At 47.5% G+C, this 17,210-nt stretch overlaps 1 protein-coding gene across 2 annotated transcripts in view; it reads right to left on the reverse strand.

Moving 5' to 3' along the window:
- The window catches only part of LOC146854820 (adenosine deaminase 2-like), a 511,041-nt gene that overhangs the window by 331,902 nt on the left and 161,929 nt on the right, over positions 1 to 17,210 (reverse strand). The gene's annotated exons all lie outside the window — the stretch shown is intronic.

The raw sequence follows: 17,210 nt of genomic DNA on the forward strand, positions 1-17,210 counted from the left end.
TTACGCAGCCAGCTAATTTTATGTAAGTGATCAGCGTCGATAATATCCCTAAACCCCTCTGCAAAGGTAGCCAATTCGGGCATGCACCAGATTCTGCACCAATATAAAATTGGGGGTAACCTGGCTAGATCTACCAGAGCTTTTCTGCCTAGGTAATTCCACAGAGAAAGCATGGGTGTACTTTGAGGTAAGCTTGTTATCGCTCGAAGAAACCTATTCTCTTATATAGCTAACTGTGTGAGTTTCTCGAGGTCCCATAGGTCAGCTCCATATAAAACTGAGCTCACCACCTTGGCGTTATACTTTTGCAACACCGGACTAACAAGCTTGGTCAAAGATGTTTTAAATGTATTTCTTAGGACTCCCGCTAATTGCTGGTGCTTTAGTGCCATGGTGTCAACATGCCGCCTCCATCTCAGTTCCTTCTGCAGGGTAACACCTAAATAGATAAATACATCGACCTGTTCAAGGGGTGACCCATCCATTACCTTACTACCCTTGAACGATTTGTGCTGGTTAAAAGTCATGAACTTAGTTTTTGCTGCGTTAATTTTTAAACCTCGTAAAAGGCAGAAATCTTCGAATGGTCACAGTGCACGCTGTAACCCGCTGGAAGTTTTAGAAATAATGAGCGTTGCATCTGCGAACATTAAAATGTGAATCTTTTTACCTGATAAAACTGGTGCATTGGTATGAATAGTAGATAAAAAGTTGGCAACTCCATTAATAAAAAGTGAAAATAATGTGGGTGCCATTACACATCCTTGACGTACTCCCTTCTCTACAGGAAAGGGGTCGGTCTTATTCCCCTGTGCCCCCCAGCGTATTTGTGCATAGTTTTTCTCATGTAAGGGAAAGTAAATCGGTGGGCATCCCCATCTCATGTAGTACCACCTATTATTTGTTACATGAGACCAGGTCAAAGTCTGATTTAACGTCGTCAAAGGCAGCATACATGCTGCCCTTGCCGAGAACTACAGTCCGCCAGTATATTAAGATAAATCGAAGGACCTAGTCTGTGGTACTTATGTGAGCCCGAAAACCTGCCAGGAGTGGGCTAAGGATGTCGTTATCGTCTATTCATTCTTGGGCCTTTACTAGAACAATTAGGCTTATTGGCCTATAATTTCCTGGCAAAAACGTGTCCCCTTTTTTGTAAACTGGAATGATTTCAGCCCCCGCTAAGTATCCGGGATGAGGGTGCCATGAGCGATGGCAATTGCTAATAGCAATATATATCGGCTCCATTTAGACTTATCCTGCAAAAAGATATATGCGAGAATCCTGTCGATACCTGGTGCTCTCCCACCTGTAATGGCACAAAGGGCTGCACTTATGTCTGCCAGATCAAATACTTTATTATTTGAATAAAAATGAATCCAAAAAAGGTCACAATCCTCTGCGTCATCAATTGCATATTGTAAAGCAAAGTGTTTCACCCAAATACCGGGCTCTACATGATTTTCAGGGGGTGGTGCTACTCAACCCCTGCCCCATTTTACCAGATTGCAGAAGTGTTGAGCATTATTGCTATTGCATGCCTGTTTTAGGTCCTGGTATCTATTCTTTTCCCAGGGTTTTTTAGCATTTACCATTGCCTTCTTATAACTTGTCCTCGCGTTTTGTACTTTAACCGAGCCACCTTTTCTAATTGCCTGCCCCAGGGAACCACGGGCTTGTTTACACTCTTTGTTATACCACTGATGCCTTTACTAGGTGCCCTTTGCCTTGGCCCTAATAGGTCTTTGGAAATATGAGTGCATTTTAGTGAATAATGTTTTGTGCAACAGTGTTATTTCTTTGAGCGGCTGGGGGTTAACCCCTTCTGTGCTTATGACGAGCCCAGCTCGTCATGAGGCACAGTGAAGCTGTGCTCATCATAACCGTCGCGCTCCGCCCGCGCAAATGATTCCCCGCCTGTGCAGGAGAATCAATTAGTGGGCGGAGTCGTGAGGAGCTCAGCTCGTCATGAGCACAGCTCCACTGTGCCTCATGACGAGCTGGGCTCGTCACGAGCACAGCGCCACCGCCGCCGCCCAACCCCCCGCAGCAAAGGGGTTAAGAAGAGAGGTCTCCATCTCTGCTTAGGTGTTTTCAACATCGCTGGTTATAGTGGACAGTATTTCCGGACGTTCTAAAATCTTGTGCCATTTTAATCGCCGCATGCCGTTGGGTGGTTGCAAATCACCAGTGATAAATGAATTTGGAAATTTGTATTTGTACTTGTAATTCCCTGAGTGCAAACATAGAGCAGAGTGGGTGATGATCACTCTCCACACGGGCCTGCATGGCCATGTCCTCAAGGATATTCCACAAATTCAAACTGATTAAGGGATAGTCAATGCGGCTTGAGTGGTGGCCATTGTTGAACGTATTTGCCCCATGCCTAGCGAAGACGGTTCTACCATTGGCCGCCCTTAAGCCGTATTCTAGACATAGGGCTTTCAGTTGAATGGCTACTTGTGTCCATATTTTAATTGGAGGTATTTCCAGGCGTGGGATACCCCACTGCTCGTCCTCCTCCCCCGCCAGGTCTTTTTCCACGCTATCAAGGGGTTCAGAGGTCGGGTTTTAATCCCCTGCTATAACAACAGAGGCAGCCCAGGAAAGATTATCCAAGAGCTTGCCTAAAGTGATGATAGTTTCTTCTAGGTACCTGTGTAATGGGGTACTTGGCGGAAGTGTTCTTTGAATCTGGATCAAGGAGTACCTCACATGCAGATAACAGGCAATCAATACGATCTAACACCCCTCCCCCAACAACTGGGCTCAAAGTCAAGGTTCTCTTCTTTGCCTTCTTTTTACAGACTTCCTTCGAGCCTACCTCAGTAACTTTGTGCTTTACCATCACGGCTCAGTCTCACAGCATGCAGGGTAGGAGCACACTAAAGATAGCACAGACAACAAGAGGTCCACCAGGAAGGACAAAAGTTATTCAAAGGGGTGCTTCCTTGGTAAAGTACCTTTGCCTTGTTGAAATATCTGGACATGAACCGCGGGGGTGGCCCGGCCTCTTCCGAGCTCTGGGGGGCACAGATGGGCCCACCCTTTGCCCGGGCTTTGCCCCAGCACAGCCCGGGTGCTTCTGCTCATGTCCCGGGATGCAGGATCTGCGTGCCCAAGATAAGCACCTCCTGGCGCGTTGATGGCGTGGCGATTGCGGTGCTCTGGCCTTTTTGCTTCCTGGGGGCTGGAGTCCCCTTGCTGCAGTTATGGTCTCCCACGCTGCAGGAGCCGCAAGCACAAGATAAGCGCCTCCTGGCGTGTGGATGGATTGGCAATGGCGATGCTCTGGCCGCGTTGCTTCCTGGGGGCTCGAGTCCCCTTCCTTCAGTTATGGTCTCCCCACAGTGCTATTCGCTAATTGCCATTGTGCGTTCATTAATGACAGACTATGGAATCCAAACAGCAAGCCCATCCTGGTACCAGCACCCTGAACTCGCCCCTTACACTTCTCTGGTCCCCCCAGTCTCTCCTACATTTCTCCTTCCCCCCTCCCATCCCATTACACACTACAGGCTCAGCTTTCCCCCCTTACCCACTTCTCTCATCCTCGCCCACTACCACCCCTCCTATCAAATTTCCCCCCTTTGCTTCCTCCCTGTCTTACGTCTAACCGCCTACACCTTGTTGCCCTTCATGCCTTTCCCCTTCCCAGAATACCTTACGAAATCTGATCTCCCACATCCTTGTTTTACTTATGTATATAGCACCCGCCCTCCCCACCTGTGTATTTGATTTATGTAAACTCAAGCTGTTCATAATTTGTTGACATGTTGGTTCTATATTCTATTGACTGTTTGTTTCATACCGTTACCACCTTCTTCCCATGTAAAGCGCTCTGATACCTCTGGGTCCAGCCAGCGCTATATAAAACCTCTAAAATAATAAATAAAAAATAAAAAATACTTTTCGTCCAATATGAAAATATTTCTCCTCAGCTCTCTGGGCTGCTGTGCCTGAGACAAGCCGGCGTGTGACAGAGGGTATTCCCTGAACAATTCCAAACTCACAGCACACCAAGAAAGTACGCCAGCAGGGCTTATCATGGTCTGAGACCCAGTTAGCTGCAGTCCCCAAAGCTGCCAGGTGGCATGCGAATCACCAGGATGTAAATCAAGCCAGTGATCATATGTGCATATTTCAAACAGATACACATATCAGAATACATACATACATATAATCAAAGTATACATGTTTACAAACATATATATATATATATATATGCCATCCAAATCGGTTCAAAAAGCCGGATTCTGCAGCGCTCCATGTGGGTGCGATCTCCTGCGGCCGAACCACGCCGCTACTTATTCACACACAAATCTTCCTGATAGGAAGAAATAACGGGCCGCACTCCGAAGTACTTTTAGCACTTTTTATTGGTTTTTCTCCTTCATTAAAGAGGGCATTAAAGCAGGATTGATCAACGCTTTTCGATGTCTCCTGACACCTTGCTCACGCTTTAATGCCCTCTTTAATGAAGGAGAAAAACCAATAAAAAGTGCTAAAAGTACTTCGGGAGTGCGGCCCGTTATTTCTTCCTGTCAGGAAGATTTGTGTGTGAATATATATATATATATATATATATATATATATATATATATATATATATATATATATATATATATATATATATATATATTCACTGAAAAAACCATAGGCTTCACACATGTTATAGTTAGCTGGACATTTCACTCGTAAAAAACCATTGAAATTCCCCCGTCATAGTTAGTGCAGGCAACTATAACTCACGCGACCGCAATCCTCTGCTGATGACATATGTGTCTTTATGAAAAAAAAATATTTGTAATATATGTATAGCTAAAATTTAATGGAAGAAGACATGGGCAAATAAGTGTCTAAATACAGTATTAGCATCAGCAGAGGATTGCGGTCGCGTGAGTTATAGTTGCCTGCACTAACTATAACGGGGGAATTTCAATGGTTTTTTACGAGTGAAATGTCCAGCTAACTATAACATGTGTGAAACCTATGGTTTTTTCAGTGAATTTGCTAGGTTTTTTAAATGCTAATTCCTAACTATAACGTGTGTGAAACCTATGGTTTTTTCAGTGAATTTGTACGGTTTTTTAAATGCTAAGTTACTTTACGCCGTTCGTGGCGTGCGCGCCCACTTCACGCACTTCGTTCCGTGCGCGCACGGTGCGCGCGCTTCGCGCACTGCGCGCCCACTTTACGCAGTTAGTGCCGTGCACGCACGGTGGGCACGCGGTGCGCTACGCGCACCGCGTGCCCACGTTACGCTGGATGGGCCATGTACGCACGATGCGCTTCGCGCACCGTCCGCACACGGAGAACATATTATGCGCATCGTTCAGAAAGGTAATATATTAAATGTTCAGGAGCGCGCTTACAGATATATATATTGATTTAAATGCTATTTTCTCAGAAACTACTGAACAGATTTACACCAGACCTACAAAAGGCACTTCCTTGACCTGCGGACTACGGGCCCGATTCACAGAACTAACTTAAGACAAAATCCTAAACTTACTACCATTTTGGTATTCACAGAAGGCACTTACTCACTTCGGTATTCACAGAAGTTAGGAGTCCTAACTTTAGGACTCCTAAATGCCTTCTGTGAATACCGAAAGTCTTAAAATTAGGATTTTTCTCAGTTTAGGAGTCCTAAAGTAAGGACTCCTAACCTTACTACTACTAAACTGAGAAAAATCCTAATTTTAAGGCTTTCGGTATTCACAGAAGACATTTAGGAGTCCTAAAGTTAGGAGTCCTAACTTTACTACTACTAAATTGAGAAAAATCCTAATTTTAAGACTTTCGGTATTCACAGAAGGAATTTAGGAGTCCTAAAGTTAGGAGTCCTAACTATACTACTACTAAACTGAGAAAAATCCTAATTTTAAGGCTTTCGGTATTCACAGAAGGCATTTAGGAGTCCTAAAGTTAGGACTCCTAACTTCTGTGAATACCAAAATGAGTAAGTGCCTTCTGTGAATACCAAAATGAGTAAGTGCCTTCTGTGAATACCAAAATGGTAGTAAGTTTAGGATTTTGTCTTAAATTAGTTCTGTGAATCGGGCCCTACCTCTCTGCCAAATTTCAAGTAATTCTGTTTAGCCGTTCGGGCTGTAGCTGTGTCTAAAGGTCCTATGGAAAAATGCATGGGGAAAACGCGTTTTGGGACCCCCCTTTTTTCTCAGCCCCCGCTTGACGAATCACCCCGAGACTTTCAGGGTAGGAGCGGAGCGTAGCGCCCCATTAGTTTTGAAAATTTCGCGAGGATTCGTCGACCGGCGCCAAAGTTATTTCAAATAGAATGTTGCGGATTTCCTATGGAAACAGGGTCCTAACTATAACTATCTACTGGCGACCGCCAGTAGATAATATATATATATTCTTTTTTTTTTTCAGAAAAACTCAATTTTCCGGGGGCCCCCGACCCTGCAGGGCGGGTTCTATGCGCAGGAATGGAGAAGCCTGTATGTGGAGTTATCCAAGAAAATATGAGCCCAACTCCGACTTATTTCCAAGTTCAGACATTTATTTCGTCAGTGCAGCAGCATTTTAACCACTCTCACTCCTTACGCGTTCCAGCATTTTGCCGCCTTGATCACAGGTGAGCGGTTATGTGTCCTCCCAGTGGTCATGTGGCCCGTGAAATGAACTACAGCCCCCAGGGTGCACCTCATACATATTCCTCATATCGTGATTTACTGCATGAATCCATTTTGCTTAATAGCGTTTTTTTCTTGCCATAGTCACGAAAGTAAATGTCATTCATAGTTGTGCACACTGTTAAAAAAGATATATATCCACCATTGGTGTCTGGCGTATACTATTGCTGTATATTTGTACGTTGAATATGGTGGTCATGTAGGGAAGAGGCAGCTTTTGAATAAACTTCTGAAGATAAAACAGTTATCTGAGGGTCTTATGTTTGGGGGTAATGAATTCCATAATTTGACTGCTTGAACAGAGAAAAATGTTCCAACCGTGTTTTTTTTTACTTGTGTGCTGGGATTTTGAGGTGGGGTCCCAATGTTGAGCGGAGGTTTCTTTGTTGTATGTATTTTATGATTGATTATATGAAGTGCAAGTCTTATGACTGCTCCGATATCCGATACCCAACCTCTGCCCGCCTCCACCCGTCTGACAATCTGCACATACACAAGGCAAACATTAGGTAAGGAATGGAAGGCGGCCAGCAAGGAGCCGCATGATGAAAGGCCCGGCTCCAGGCCGTCTGATCAGTATGTTCCGAAGGAGGTGTCGTGTCCCCTTGTGCAAACATTTGCTTTAATAACAAGAAGTTGAAAGCACGAGGTGTGATGCCTCCAGGACACTGCTCCACCGTTCACAGAAAAACAGCACATTGTCGTACACCGGGGAGTAGTGCTGCAAAACCCTGTGTACAGCAATGCCCTGAGCAACTTTCTGCATACGGATAGGAAGTTCGTGAAATCTGATTTGTACCCATGCGCACAAGCAGGAGTGTGCTTTCCGATGTGGCATCGATGAGTACTGATGCACACAGGCAGCAATGTGCAATCCAATGTTGCACTGATCAGCACCGATGTACACAGACAGTCGTGCGTTCCCTTGCAGTGTAGATATGCACCGATGTGCACACTCTGGAATGTGTAGTCTGATGTGGTATTGATGTGTACCAACTCATACAGGCAAGCGTGTGCAGTCTGCTTGTATCATTTATTTGCACTGCTGCACATAGGCAGGAATGAACAATGCGATGTGGTATTGATTTGTACACAGGTAGAAACGTGCAGTCTGTGCCATTGATTTGCACCAATCCGCACAGGCAGAAGTGTAATCTGTGTAAATAATTTACACCGTTGCATACATGCTGGAGTGTGTAGTTTGGTATGTCATTGATTTGTACCAGTTCATACTGGTAGCCATGTGCTGTCTGATATGCCCATACAAATTAACTCACTTTCAATTGCAAAACGTTCAACCAGGGAAATAACGGGCACTCACAGGTACATAAAATCTAATCCTTTTAATCTGGCAAACGTGTTTGAGCGTGACTGCCTTTTTCAATGCCTTCAGATTAATGAAATATTCATGAAAGGTTACCAGCTACCACTGTTCTTTTAAAGGCATCACGTGAGGGTCCCCAAAGGCGGGCTTTATATAAACATAGAGAGAGGACTCCACAGTCAAAGTCTATTACTTATTTACAGTGGCAGCCATCTTGCTGTTAAATTTACAATTTTTTGATATTGTCCTAGTAGCATTACATTTGATGATATTGTTAATATGCTAATATATATCGTACGGTCGTCATTGTGCAGTCTGATGTACCATGTTGTAGCGCGGCAGGCCTCGGTCGCAGTTAATTAGGGAACGCTAATTAAAGGACACTGAAACGTGGTATGAGTTTCTGGGCCCATCAAAAGACCACGTGCGGTCTTGCCCACATTTATTTATCCCCTCGGGACGAGCCCGCCCCGAGGGGTGTGTGGATGCGTGTTTTAGCGCAACATTGTATAAGAGAGCCCGGGTGACTCTCTACATCCCTTCCTTCTTTTAGTTAACTGTCCCCTAGTGCACCCCGTCATGGGGAAGTATGTACACAGTCTTTTAGTCTCTGACTGGGTGTAGGATTGGGGCGTAGTCCATATCGTTGACTTCTGGTGGAGGGGTCGGGAGACCTATCCAACGGGGTAACCCCAGAAGCACCGGCAACGGGACCCCAATCAGTTAGTCTCTGATAGTCTTCTCCACCTGGGGCCGCCGGCTGCCCGCCTGACGGAGGTGACACCCCTCCGCCGGGAGACGCCAGGGCACCACTCTCCGACACAAACCCTGGTGGCTCGAGCCCTACGCCATCCATGCCCGTCTCTGGGACCACCTTGAAGCTTGACACATTTCTGGTGACAGTCTAGTGCCCTCTCCATGCCGTGATCATGGTCCCTCGCACCTTGGTCACCGTCCACACTTCAGGCTCATAGGGGGTTCGGAACTTCCATCCGGGGTGCCGATCTTTGATGACCACACGGTCTCCAATTCGGACCACGGTGTCCTGGGCTCTACGGGCCTCGCTAGCCTTCCGGTTCGTGGCCTCCCTCCGCGCCTGAATGGCCACCCCGTCTCTTTCCACCGGGGCACAGCCTGGATCTGCTGGAAGGCTGTCCCGTGGGGCTCGCTTGAACAGGATGTGAGCAGGAGCGCACTTGGTGGTGCTGTGTGGGGTCTGGCGGTACACTCCCAGGAATTGATCTAGAGCTGCTTCCAGATCTTCCTCGTTATCCAAGGCGATCCGCAGCGCTCGATTGAGCGTCCTCATCAGCCGTTCTACTTCCCCGTTGGCTTGAGGCCAGAGGTAGGTGATTTTCCGGTGTCGGATCGCCAAACGTGTCAGGTACTCCTGGAACTCCCTCCCCTGGAATGGGGGCCCGTTGTCCGACTTGACTTCTTCGGGCAGCCCCATCGTTGCGAATGTTCTGTCCAGAACCTTCTTGACATGAGGGAACGCAGTGGATGCTATCACCTCCACTATCGGGAACTTCGAGAAGGAATCGACCATGACCAGCATGTGCCTGCCGACCGGGAAGCTCCCGAAGTCGATGCTGAGATGGGTCCACGGCGTCTTACTCGCTTCTTCTGTAATCACTGGAGCTGGAGCCGGATCACCGCCGGTGATAGTGCAAGCTTGGCACTGTCGGACCATTTCATCCACTTGCGCGTCCATCCCCGGGAACCACACCTTGTCCCGGAGCCGGGCCTTAGTCTTGGCCATTCCCTGGTGGCCTACATGCGCAAGCGCCAGGATTTTCTGCTGGAGGCTTTCCGGGACCACAATGAGCCATCCCCTTAGAATGACTCCTTCTCCTCCTACGCTGAGTTCACTCCTGACCTGCCACAGTTGCTGTTGAGCGTGACTGACCTCTGGGCGCAGGGCTCGAACCCCGTCTAGGAAACGAGCCCATCCGTTGCTGTCTAACGCCCTGCGGATGCGGGTGAGGGTAGGGTCTTCACGAGTGGCTTGACCAATCTCCTCCAGGGTCATAGCTTTCGGGCAGGACCCCTGCGATACCATGCTGACGAAGGCCTCCGTGTTGCACGTGTCTTCCGGTGTGGCAGCTGAGGGGGTTGATCGCGGATGCTGGGACAAGTAGTCCGCGAGATTGTGAGCCCCCGGCCGATAGATCACCTTGAACTGGTACGCCTGGAGCTGCACGGCCCAGCGTTCGATCCGCGGTGGTGCCAGCCTTGACAATCCCATGAACAGGGGGAGTAGCGGCTTGTGATCCGTCACGACGGTGAAGTCCTGTCCGCACAGGTACAAGTGGAAGTGCTGGCAGGCCCATTTGATGGCCAGCGCTTCTCTCTCTATCTGGGCATACCTCGTCTCGGTGTCGGTAAGCGCCTTGCTGGCGTATGCAACGGGCTTCCATACTTCGTGCCCATGTTCCTGCAAGAGGACAGCACCAAGGCCCACCGGGCTGGCATCGACCACCAACTCTGTCTTCCTCCGGGGGTGGAAGTAGGCCATGATTGTCTTGTCGAGGAGCCCCTCTTTGATCTCTTGAAACGCCTTGTTGCCCGCGGGGTCCACTCCCACGGGTGATCGTGGCGCGTGAGTGCGCGTAGTGGTTCAGACATCGCGGCTAGCCTGGGGATGAACCGCCCATAGTATGTGGCCATCCCAAGAAAGCTTCTTACCTCAGTGGGACTGCACGGGGTGGGTGCCGCTCGGATGGCTTCCGCCTTTCACGGATCTACCAGCAACCCCTCTTGAGTGAACGTGTATCCAAAGAAATCTACACTGTCCTGGTAGAACGAGCACTTCGCTTTGTGTAGCGTCAGCCCGCACTCTGTCAGTCTCCGGAGTGTGGCCCGCAGGTGTGCGTGATGCTCTTCCAGAGTGTTGGAATAGACTAAAATGTCGTCGCTGAGGTTGATTACGCCCTGCAGACCGGACAGGGTCTCTCGGATGGCGTTCTGGAATACCTCTGCTGCGGAGGAGACACCAAAACTCAGCCGTTTGTACCTCCGGAGGCCGACATGGGTCGAGAACGTGGTGATGTGCCGACTGCTGGGGTCTAGTTCTAGCTGGTGATAGCCAGCATTTAGGTCCAGCTTCGAGAACCATTTGGCCCCGTTGAGGTCCGCCACGATGTTGTCCATCGTGGGGGTGATGTGCCGCTCCCTCTTCACTGCGGTGTTGGGCAGCCGCATGTCCACACAGAGTCTGATGGCCCCTGGTTGCTTGGGCTTGGGCGCCACGACCAGCGGGGACACCCAGGGAGTGGGGCCGGAGACTTTTTCAATGACATCCAGCTCTTCGAGCTTCCGCAACTCCTCTTCCACTTGCGGGCGCAGGTTGAACGGCACCCTCCGATGTCTGAGGGCTACCGGCTGTACGGACGTGTCTATGTGCAGCTTGAACTTCTTGCCCTTCAGTTTTCCCAGGCCGGTGAAGAGCGTTGGGAACTCCTTGAGTATGTCCTCGGCATGGGAGTCATGAACCTGGTTTGCAAAGAACACTAGCCCAAGGTCCTCGGCAGTATGACAGCTGAGCAGCGTACCTTTCTTGCCTTCCGTGACATGAAATTGTGTCTGAGTCGAGTATCCCCCGCTGGCGATGGTGGCATTGATGACGCCACGGAGGGGAAGAGGGTCCGTCCCTCCGTATGTATAAATCCGCGCCTTGGACGGCGTCAAGGGGGGTCTAAGCGACAGACGGTCATATTGGTCGGAGTCCATCACATTGACCGACGCCCCTGTGTCGATGTGTGCTTGGACCACGGTGCCTCCCACGGAGACTGAGCACATGGGCGGCAGCCTCCGCCGGGAGCCTGTCCTGCTGACATACGATACTACGAATACCTTGTCGTTCTCGTCCTCATACATCGGGGCCCGCGACTGTGGCTGACGTTCCCCGCTTGGCGGTGGGTCTTCCTGCGAGACCTGGCGCACTTGCTGTGGCCTCGATGACGGTTGTCTGAAACGCCCACCCCGGCATACTCTGGCGTAGTGATTCATTCTTCCACAGCGGGAGCACGCCTTGCCTTTTGCCCTGCAGACTGCCGTTGCCGGGTGGTCGTCCCCGCAGTATCCACACGAGCCCCCAGTTGCAAGTTTGGGCGCTGGGCGAGGTGCGGCCGGCCGCCGCTGTATCGCTTCCACCTTTTCTTCTTTGACGGGTGCGCTCTTGAACTCCGGCCCTGCGGCCACGGGCGCGTGGAGGGCCGCTTCCATTTCCTCTGCCCGGGCATCGGATAACTCGTGGGACCGTGCTAGTACTAGGATTTCATCCAGCGAGATCCCTGGCTGCCGGAGAATCTGCTTCCGTAAAAATTTGGAGTGACAGCCCAATATGATCTGATCCCTTATCTCCACTCTCTGGTCCGTGAAGAGGCACGTGCTGGCCAGCCGGCCAGCCGTGCGTAAAACATATCGAAGGATTCAGCGTCGGTCTGCCACGCCCTCCGGAACTTAAACTTTTCGAAATCCGGGTTCAGTTGAGGATCAAAATGTCTATTCAGCGCAGCCACCGCTGCATCATAATCATCATCGTTCCCAGTGTTGGGAAGCGTGTCGAACAAGTCATAGATTTCAGCCCCACCATAATATATAATTAGTGACCGCTTCACTGCCCCATCGGTTTCTCGGGTCCCTCTGAAGTAGTGGTTCAATCGCCCTACCGATGCCTTCCATCTCGGGGCCGCGGTAGCTGGGTCAGCGGTTTCGCTGAACGGTGGTAGGGGCGCTACTGCGTTGTGGGTGACCACCGGTGGCGGTGGTGGGTTGTTGCCGGCACCTGCGTTGGACCCGCCAGCTTGTGGTGCACCAGCGCCTGCTGCAGGCCCTGAAGACATCGTGTGATTTCACTGGTGGGACCTGTGGGTTTTGCCAGTGCTTGTTAGCCCTGTATGGTCACTCTCACTTGTTGCTGAGGCTCTGCCAAGGCTTATTTATTAGCTGATGTGAACATTCGGTTTGCCAATGCTTGTTGCTCCTGGCCTCCTCTCCCTGCTCTGGGCCTTATTGTCTCTTCCCCCGGGCTTCAGTAGCTGCACCACACAGCATTGGGCACAGTTCAGGCAGGCAGGAGAAAGGGCAGCCCTGTCGAGGCCCCCTCACACGATCGGCCGATGCACCCAGGGCCAGCACGAGAGGAATTCCCCAGAGAGCCTCGAGGCGGGGGCCGGAGCAGAGCACCGATGAGGCGCCGGGGCAGCCACTCACCCCTGAAGAGCGCGCACAGCGCTGGAAGCTTCCGGTGCAGGGAGCAGCATGCGGGTGGGCTCCACGAACAGCAGGCCACGTCGGGAGGTGGTCCGCCTCCAACACCATGCGGGTGGGCTCCGCAGCCACCGGGATGAAGCAGGTGAGCAGCGGGGGCATCAGCAATGCGGGTGGGCTCCGCACGCTCCCCGCACAGGCTGACAGAAACAGCACGCAAGGCACGACCGGCCTCGTCGCCAGTGTAGCGCGACAGGCCTTGGTCGCAGTTAATTAGGGAACGCTAATTAAAGGACACTGAAACATGGTATGAGTTTCTGGGCTGATCAAAAGACCACGTGCGGTCTTGCCCACGTTTATTTATCCCCTCGGGACGAGCCCGCCCCGAGGGGTGTGTGGATGCGTGTTTTAGCGGAACATTGTATAAGAGAGCCCGGGTGGCTCTCTACACATGTAAATATCTATATCTATATCTTTATATCTATATCTATATCACCTTTGGAATCGTGATTTGTCAATTGTGCCACTTAGTGTGACCTTTAGACAGGCTTTGATGATTTTTGTTGCAATGTAAAGTAATATAAATGCGTAGGCAATTCTTTGCTAGCGTGACACATTACCGATAAACCTGTGGTTCCCTTTGCCAATGTTTCCACATTTATACCTTTTTGTACATTAATGCTTTATTTATTTTGGAATGTTTTGTTAATTATAAATTCTAAAGATATCTAGAACCACAATTTGTATTCACATTATGTGATGTGAATTAATTGCCGCGATCAACATTTTTTCGTGTTACAAGTATTTTCTTTATGTTTATGCATTTTCGTGACAGTCCCTCTTTCTTAAGGTGATGGGGCACCGAGCTTTTGTAACTAGACTGTTCAAACAACATATGTTTACCAAAGAAATGTTAATGATGAAGAAAAAAAAGAGTAATTAGAGGGAGTTGACACCACTGCTAAGGTATTTAGAGGTTAACAGGTCTGAGCATATTTACAATTCCCACATATGAGTCTCCCCATCCAGGGCTTTCAGAAGAGTGGGCGGATTTCACAGCTAAATTAAGAAGAGGCATATTGGAAATTATGCAGAATTAGATTTAACATGCATCCGCAAAGAAATTAAGGGTATGAAAAAAGATCTGGAAAAAGAAGAACAGATTACATTTAAAGAATCATATACCAAGATGATGGAAAGACTTATGAAACATGAAGAAATAGTTAAAATTAAGAAACAGCAGAAATTTCAACGCAATAGAAGGGATTATGCAGAAGGCAGGATCCTGATTTTTGCAAAAAAGTATGACATATATAGATAGAAAGGAAATGAGATAAGAAAACATGCATTATAAACAAGATATGATCTCATCAGGTTCGAGCTCGGATGTAAATACTGATAATGAAGACCCAGCAAAGAGTAGAATGGGAGAACGTTTGGGTTTTCAAAACAAATATCAGCTTATGTGTCAGGCTGACAAACCCAGGAAGGACAGAGCCCGCTAGGAGAAATCGAAAAAGGCCGAGGAAGAGGTGAAAATAAATGCGCAGAAGCAGGAGAAGTGGATGGCCCACCCCTCAAGTGGGAAGGCAGACTTGTCGGAACAACAAGAAGAATTGAATACTCAACTAACGGTTTTGAACTTGTCTAGCAGAAATTTGACAGATGGAGAAGTTTCTCTGTTGGAATTGGTACTGTCCTACCATGAACTGGAGTAACACACAAACCAGAATTGATTTGAACTTGTTTATCAGGAAGTTGAAACTATATAATATTCATAAAATGTCTAAGCTTAAAACAAATGTATTGGGCTATGATATTTTATTGAGTGATATACAGATTGGTGATGGGCAAGGGATAATGGCTTTAGAAGCTCTACATAAAGAGGGAGATGGTGAAGATCCGAATGTTGAAATAATGAATAATTTAGGCATCACCACAAACACATACAGTGATAGTGGTTTTAAACCCAAGTCCTGAATAATACCTTCCTTACTGCATGATAACATTGATGTTTTTAGTGACAAAATGTTAAAAGAACTGATCTCTTTGAGGAGTAAAGTGAAGCACTTCACTGATAATTTGACTACATCTCAAAGAGCAGCCTTACTCACATTAAAATCGGACCCCACAGTGGTAATTAAGCCCTCCAATAAGGGAGGAAATGTGATTGTTATGGAGTGGCTATGTATGAGGGAGAAGTGATACAATAACTGAGTGGGGGGGAATGTTATGAAGTAATTTCTAATGACATATATAAATCAGCAGTGAGTAGATATCAAGAATATTTGTCTGAATGGCGTGATCGGGCACTCTTGGAAGACAATGAATTTAATTTCTTAAAAAAAGATCACCCGAGGGTACTATCATTTATGTGCTACCCAAAGAGCACAAGAGTAAAGAAAATCCCCCCGGTAGACCAATTGTCTCCTCTAATTAAAGTTTTTTTAGAAAACGCTGCCATTTATGTAGACTTTTCTCTTTTCCCATATGTGAAAACATTGCCTTCCTACTGTAGGGATATGACATCCTAGTATACATGTATTGATCAATCACTATGTTGGGGTGCAGGCTTGCGAACATTATCTAAAGAGATGATCAGTCAGACTCTTGATACAATATTGTCTCAAAGAGAACATTTTCTGACATGATGGAGTCTATTGTAGACAAAAGATCGAAACTGTGATGGAAACCTGCTTCGCCCCAGTTTCGCAAATCTCATTATGGGAGGAGCAGGTGACCTGGGCAGAAGAGAATCAGGAGTATATGAGCCATGTATTAATAAGGATCCAATACATTGATGATCTTTTTCTGTTATGGAATGGTTCCAAAGAGAAGGCATGTGAATTTACAGATAGGTTGAATGATAACCCTTTTAATTTTAGATTTACCCTATGAGTTCACAACAAATTGATTTCCTTGACGTGAGATTGTGGATAGACAATGGAAAGGTCAATCCTACTGTTGATCGCAAGGAAACTGCTAGCTGGGACCAGCGTTTTGCATTTTTTTAATAGTCATCAACCCCAGAACCTGATCAACAGCATCCCCTATGGGGAACTGTTGAGATTAAAGAGGGTCTGTACCTCAGATACTGAGTATAAAAGACAATCTGACAACATGAAGCTAAGATTTCGAAACAGAGGAAACACCTCTGAGGTGTTGAGTTCAGTGGAGATGAAAGCTGCCCCTTTGAGTAGAAATCAGCTTTTATACGCCAATGATAACCAACACACTGCAAACCCGAAACTACGGTTCATCACAATCTATAACTACTGCTCAAATCATATTAGAAAATTGATGGGCGCGCATTGGGACATTTTGACAAGCGATTCAGCAATAGGTATGGATTTAACACGGAGGCCTTCCATCACTTATAGAAAAGGAAGAACCCTGGGGGAACATCTTATACAAAGTTATTACTCCAGCAATCATGCTTCCACCACATGGTTAGCACGATCAAAGGAATTCTTCAAGTGTAGTAATTCCAAAGCTTGTAAAAATATACCTAAATATATACACCTTTTCAAATATAGATGGCCACAGAAGGGATATGAAGATGTTTTTAAATTGTGCCTCAGATTTTTGTATCTATGTCTTACAATGCCCCTTCTCTCTCATGTATGTGGGAGGCACTACTTTTCCTCTCAGGAAATGGATGCTAGAACATCGACGAGCAGTGAGAAACTTCGATTTCACATACCCAGTGGAGAGGCATGTCACACAATATCACAGCAGTGATGTATCTAAATGAGATACTTTGCCATCCATCGAGTGGAGGAGAAATTAAGAGGTGTTGATAGGGTGCGATTTTTGAGACAGTTGAAATCAAGATGCATTGTGGATTTGCAGACCAAATTCCCATTTGGATTAAATTGAGATGAAGAGTTGGAGATTCATGTGGGATAGTAATTTACTGTGTGAGAAATAGTTTGGAAAATCATGAAAGGTATTCCCACTTATTTCTTCTTTATCTCTATATACATTTTTTTTTACATCTGTCTATATCT

This window comes from Triturus cristatus, chromosome 4_1 (assembly GCF_964204655.1).
Source record: "Triturus cristatus chromosome 4_1, aTriCri1.1, whole genome shotgun sequence".
Taxonomy (NCBI): Eukaryota; Metazoa; Chordata; class Amphibia; order Caudata; family Salamandridae; genus Triturus; species Triturus cristatus.